We start from the raw sequence: 7255 nt of genomic DNA, 5'->3' as shown, positions 1-7255 counted from the left end.
TTAAATAATTCTGTATTTGTTTCTAAAAACATCAGGATTTTGAAGTAGTTCCAAAATGAAAAAAATCAGAATTTTTATAAATTTTGTGGAGCGAAAACCAGACCCTGAATTTGAATAATGTTCATGATTTCAAAAAATGGTTCTGAATCTGGATATTGATGAACATTTTTTTATCAGATGAACAAATTTTGAATTTAAAGAACTTTTTGCACTTGATGAAGAAATTCACAATTCAATAGCATTTTTTGAAAAATGGATGAAAAAAGAATTTTGAATTTGATAAAGATTTATAAAAATTATGGTGAACAAAGCTTGAATATGATGACCATTTTTTAGGTACATGCATTTTTTTTTTGAGAAAATGGATGAACAAATTGGTATTCCATGAACTGATTCTGAATTTTAATAACATTTTTACAAATCGATAAACAACTTTTGAATTTGATGATACCTTTTTAAAAACGATGAACTAATTTCGAATTTAATAAGCAAGTTTTGAATTTGTTTTTTAAATACCGAAGAATAAAAAATAAATTGTGTGAACATTTTTTGAACTGATGAACATTTTTCGCATTTGATGAAAAAAAGTCGTGAATTTGTAAAGATAATTCGCAAAAAGTGAAACAATTAAAGGAAAAAATTATTAAAAAAAGAAGGAAAACAGGAAAGAAAATAAAAAAAGAAAAAGGATAAAGAGAAGACGAAAAATTTAAAGAAGGAAAAAATGAAATAAAAATATTTAAACGGGAATCCTCGACATTTGTTCCATTTTTTTCAAAAAAATTCTTTAATACAAATTTTGTTCACCAAGTTCGAATATTGTTAAACGAATTCAAAATTTGTTGATGAAATATATAATGTTCATCATTATTAGAAAATGCTCATAATTTTTTATTTAAAATAAAAAATGTTCATTAAAATTAAGAAAATGTTCATCAAAATTAAAATTCATTCTTTTGAATCCCAAACATTTTTGAATTCAAGAATTTTTTTATGATAATTCACACTGTTTTAGATTTACACCAAACACGAATTATCTTAATGTAGAATAAAACAAAAATAGAAAATAAAATGGAAAAGTATGAAACAAAAACGAAAAAAATGGGGGCGCCGCTCACTGCCTCAAAATGTGACAGAGCGCACAGGGCAATACCCCACGCGCCACTAGAAGGTTCCCTGAACCGTTTTTTCTTTTTTGACCGTTTTTTCTTGTTTCTTCTTGGTTTTTTTTTTCGTTTTTTCACCTTTTCTTTTCTCTGTTTCTTTTTTTCTTTTTTCCCCGAAATTTGTTCAGAAATTCCAAAATTTGTTCGTGTTTCCAAAAAAGTTCCAAATTTCAAATAATGTTCGTGTTTAGAAAAATTGTTCAAAATTCAAAAAATTCGGGGCATTTCAAAAATTTTCGTTTGCTTACAAAATTTATTCGGAATGTTTTTATTCAAAAATTTTCACATATTTTAGAAAATGGTCCAGTTTTAAAAAATTGTTCATGTGTTCTTTTTTTGAGAAGTTTGAAAAAATGTTCCAGTTTTATAAATTGTTTACAAGATTTTATAACATATTGTTCAGTAATTTCAAAATATTTTGGCCTTTCCAAATTTTGTTTTGAAATTTGTCAAAATGTTCTGGTTTCAAAAAATTGTTCAAGTTTTTTAAAAAAATGTTCTTGTTTTTCGAAAAATTTATAGCCTTTTAAAATGTATTCACAAATTTGGTAAGATTTTGGGTTTCACACAACTCCATTTTTTTAAGAAATATTGCTTCCGAAATTCCTAAACTAATTCGGATCTGCGCACCTTGTTTGTTCTTTAAGTTTGATGCTAGCTTTTTGATCAGCTACAACTCCTTGCTCAGTTGGCAAGAACTCATGCTCTATAGCACAGCATCGCGTGCTCTAATCCCCGGCAACGCGTATAATTTATTTTAGCTACAGTGTGCGTTCGATTTCTGTTGCTGTCGTTGTCTTCATGGTTCGGCCCAGTCGAAGTCCCCCTTGTGCGAAACGGCAACGACTTGACGTAGAGAGCGTCACATAGGAGGTCCCATATAGGAGGTCTCGCCGAATTGGAAGCGCCATGCCACTGACTTTTCCCAAATTTGGCCTGGAACTGGGTGCTATTCTGTAGTATTTGAAAAATCTTGGGGGCCCAAACTGGAGGCCCAGTGTGCTCGCAGAGGTTGCACTGTCATAGGTTTGGCCCTGATTCATGCACAAATTTTTCTTTTAACATACACATATTCGGATATGATGAAGCATCATTCCGGATTCGCAGCATTGCCGAAGGGGACACGACAATACTGTGTGATGATACCTCCATGGTCACCATGCATGCACAGCGGGAAGGACACTCGGTTCCCGCAAGGGTGAGCACTTCCATCGCAGTTGCGGACGGTGGGCAACACAAATTTTAGGCAGGTTACAATAAGAAGTACTCTAGTGATCTAAACGCTCTTATATTCTCTTTACACAAGAAGTATCATATACTAGTATTATGCATATGATATTATATTATTTTTTGAGAATTGATATTATGATATTAGTGTATGACGATATTACCTCCACAATGCATAATATCAGAGCTTGGTATCGTAGCAATCTTATTTATTGTCATGTGACACATATCATGATACTCAATCTTCTCTTTACTCATTTAATGATGTGTCACTTCAGCGAAAATGATTAGTCGACATGCAAGTACTACCTACTTTCTCCGTTCCTAAATATAAGTCTTTTAAAAGATTCCAAGGTGAACTACATACAGAACAAAATGAGTGAATCTACACTCTAAAGTATGTCCATATATATTCATACAATTTTTCTAAAGCACATCTATATGTGCCATAAGTATTGCACATCTAAATCATATGTCATTGATCTTACATTGAGATTCGTGTGAATATTTTCTTTTTTTTTTCTTTTTATGCTTGATTCACTTATTATGATGTGCAATAACTAGAGCACATCTAGATGCGCCCTAGACACATCCATATTCATATGTAGTCTATTGAAATCTTTAAGAAGACTTGTAGTATTTAGGAAGAGAGGGAGTATATGCTTTCATAGGTTCATTGTGACCAGACCTACGGACCTGTGGGCTGCGCATAGAGAAACGATCGGACGGATCAAGTGCGCTTCGCTTGCGGCAGGATCAAGCGTGGAAAGTTTGCAGTCTTGATAGTGATCTGTGCTGGGGAGAAGCTTCTGCACGTAAGAATATGTACCCCACGCAGCATGCGGTAGAAAAAGACAGTGGATTGAGATGAGAATAATGACGGCAATTATGGACATTCATGTTGCTAGTCTGTTGCGTTACCATCATCAGAAAAGGAGAATTCCAGAAGCAAATCCGCTCAAATTCATACCATCCGTGCAGCAAGTGATGTTCAGAAAAAAGAATGCATCATCGAGGGCTAAAAGTATCGATAATACTACAGAGGTTCCAATATTGAACAGTGCTTCATGCGTGGGCGCGGCAAGCTAATTAAGCTCCGAAGGCGGCCGGCGGCGGCGCCCTGGAGCGGTCGCACGGGCCGGAGGCAAAGACGGAGAGCCAGGCGACGAGCGGGGTTCCGAGGAGGACGAGCCCTGCGGGTACCATCCACAGCCTAGCGTTCGCGCGGTGGAACGCGACCGCCCACCACACCAGCAGCGCGACGCCTCCGAGGCCCACTGCGACCAGGCCAGCGGCGAGGAGCGACGTCGACGCCGGCTGCTGCGGCGACGGCGCCCGCCCTGTCTCTTGATAGTGCGGCCGGTGGTGACGGCAGCGGCTTGCGGGTCCCTGCGGCTGCAGGCTCCATCGAGGAGGCCCGCCCGGCTGGGAACTGGGATCGGGAAGCTTCCTCCGCGAAGCGCCACGGCAAATATATACGCACGCGCGGGCGGTCGCGCCCGGCGGGCTCCCTGACACTTCGCGCGTGGCCAGTTTGGCTCGGCTCTCCTTTGATCATCGGTCCAAGTTGATCGGCGGGTTATCTTGCCGCGCGTGGCGATGGCGAAACTGTTATTTTCCCTACGTTTTTCCACGTTTCCACGTTGAGCGATTCTGGTCAAGTTGCACACTGATCCTCGAGTTCCATCGGTTTTTTTTGAAGTTGTTTGAGTTCCATCGTAGGTATAGCTCGATCCTCTCTGATTTTTTATCCAGGGTAAAAGGAGTTGTATTCCATAATACTAATATATTTACAGTTTAGGCCTAGTTTGGCTACACAGTTTTTCCAAAACCGTAGTAAATGAAAACCTCAGTATTCAAATGCGTGGGCAATGGATACTTCAGTTCTTAGAAACCACGGTTTTTCTCAGTTTTAGCAAAACTATGAAGATGTTTGGCAAATGCAGTATTCCTCACTTTTCCTGGTTTAACTGTTGCTTCATCGTCTAGCTGAACTGAACTCAGCTACACTGAAGGACAAGAAGTCACAATGATCAATCAGGCCGTGTGTAGGGCCATTCACACAATCAATTGGCTAGCTAGCTTAGTATGCCGTGTATCGGGAAGTCAGGATCAATCAATCAACTTCCCATTCTAAGAGCATCTACAGCCGCAGTTGGCAAATACGACCCCTCAAGCGTCCGTGGACGCGTCCGGATGCGTCCGCAGGCACTGACCGTGCACCCCTTATATTCGTCACTTTGCATCTGCGTATCGCATATTCGGCGCCTTATATCCATACTAGAGATGTAAATGTTGATCTATCATACGTGATCAAATGACGGACAACAAAAATCGGCTGCAAAGGAACACAAGATATGGTGCAAATGGACATTAACATACTTCACCACCATCCAAAAGATCATAGTTCGTCCCCGGACAAGTTCATAAACTTCTACAACTAAAAACGATACAAACATTGAGTAGGAGAGGGGGGGGGGGGGTTACCACTTCCTCGTCGGACCTTTATCCTTCCGGTCGCCGACGCAGCTGTAGGCGTCCGCGGCTGTTGGAGGGTCTTGGTCCTCGGACGAGGAGGTGCAATTGTCGCCGCCTTCAGAGCGGAGTCGGAAAGGACGATGCGCCCCTTCATCCGACGGACCGCCCTGTCCTGCTCCCACTTCAGCCTTGCCACCTGAGCCTTCTCTGTCGCTGCCTCCTTCGCCTCGTGCTCCGACTGCTAAATAGCATGCCGGAGCGCCTTGGCGTTCTTCCGTCGAAGGCGGCGAACGTCCGTCTCGGCCATCCTGAGGGAGCGGCGGTACACCCATGCAAGGAGACGCGCGTCCTCGTTGGCATCCGGCTCCGGAGTGCGTGTGCGGGCTGGAGGCGGCGATGGCTGCGTATAGAGCGGCTGGCGGGGGAAGGAGATGGCGCGGGGCCGATGCGGAGTGTGTTGTCCTTCCGTCGTTGCGCGCGGGCCGGGAGGGTCCAGCTACGGCGTCCGCGCTGCGCCGGCTGGGAGCTGCGGCGACGCTCCAGATCCGGAGTTGGCGCCGGTCTCCACCTTGGACCACTCCAGCGCAATGCGGAGGGCCGTCTCCTCCTCGTAGTCGAGCTCCGAGTTGGAGTCGCTGCCGGAGCTGCTCATCGTGGTGGATGGGATCGGGAAGGGAGAGGGGGAGGAGTGGATGGAGCGAGAGAGAGGGACAAAGTGAGCTAGGGTTTGAGCTCGCCACCCGGATTAGGGTTTTTTGTGGGGTCGATGGTGGGCCGGGCCTGCTGACGCGCCCGGGCGTGACCCTGCCTCCCCATATTCGTCCTATATTTGAGCTTATCCGGGCGTTTGTCGACGGTTTGAGAGGTCCACTTGGATCGATATTTTTGACCGGTCAATAACCGAATGACCTGTCCGAACGTTTGAGACGGGTATGAGAGGCTCGGCTATAGATGCTCTAATCTGTTCTACGGGCTGTCCCTTGTTGCAATAGAACAATAGGCAACGGATTAAATAAATCAACAGCGGAGTAGTCAAGTGAAGGTAGGTCGTAGGAATGGCAGAGTAGTCAACGTAGAAGAGCACGTACTTTTCTTCCCAGGATGGCTGCAGGGAAAGATGGAGCAATGGCGGATAAATGATGACAGGAAGAAGAAGTGAAGCAAGTGTTTCTGTGTTTATGAAAAAAGAGGTCAAGACATCTTTTTCAAATACAGCAAAAAAAACCCACAGTATTAAATATACTACGGTTTATAAAACTGAAGTATTAGTTTATGCCAAACACGTCAAAATATTTAAAACCAGTGTTTTTTTATCAAAACCATGGTATCTTTGTAAAACTTCAAAAATACTGAGCTGCCAAACGCAGCCTTAGAGGCAAAAGTCCCTCAATACATGGCGGTTCTGGGTGCATCCACACAACTATGTGCGCTTCATATGACTATAATTTGCCAAAAGACCGGCTACTCTATTTGATCATGTTTAAACTTCTGAGGAATAAACTCTTTGTTGGTCATTAGTGTTTTGATCTCCACAACTAAGTGACCGTAGGCCAAATGAGAAAGTGCATCACCTGACAATGTGGAAAGACCCTCCATGAAGTCCCTTTGTACACTGACCGGAAGGTTAGAATGTTGGATAGCAAATGTCATCCCCTGCATTATCGCATGAATCTTCACTTTGAGGGCTTCATTGCAATTGAACATAAAACCGCAGGCCGCCTATACGATTGTCCCATCATGTCTTCGACTCATACCATGCTATGATCTACACCTTTTGCTCAGTGAGAAAGACATGCGCTAGAACGCGTGTGTCGCTGCTTCATGCACCGTCGATGATGGTTTCATTGACTTGATGAAAAAGGACCAAATCAAAAGGGGGAAAAGATTCAACAAATTTATTATGGCATCAAAAATGGAAAGCCAAACATCGATGTGCATATTGTGCAATCTGAAATTATAGCATCAAAAATTGGCAAGACAAAAAATGTTGATGCGCATAACTATGTTTTTTTTGCAGAAAGGACCTCAAATATATATTGAAATCGAATAGTGGTATGAAACACCTCGACAAGGTAAGAAATGACAAACATATCTTTGGGTAACAAACCCACCTCTCCATCCACTGCGGGTTGCAGACATGCTCCCACGCAGAGCCGACATTACCTTGGAATCTATAGACCGATTGGACACGGATGGGAAGTCTTCAGCCTTGGCCCTAGAGGACCAACACTTCCGAGAGAGAGGAAGGTTGACCATCACTTCACCACAGTGGCGACAACACATCTCTGAAATCCTCGGAAAGCCCTGGCACCCCCAAAGCATGGCCAGGAGCAACCATACCATGGCGAAGACGAGATCAAGGGATAAAATCTCCCACATCCGAT

The sequence above is a fragment of the Triticum dicoccoides genome, chromosome 6A (genome assembly GCF_002162155.2).
Source record: "Triticum dicoccoides isolate Atlit2015 ecotype Zavitan chromosome 6A, WEW_v2.0, whole genome shotgun sequence".
In the NCBI taxonomy this organism is placed as follows: Eukaryota; Viridiplantae; Streptophyta; class Magnoliopsida; order Poales; family Poaceae; genus Triticum; species Triticum dicoccoides.
Note: the sequence above shows the minus strand (reverse complement) of the source record.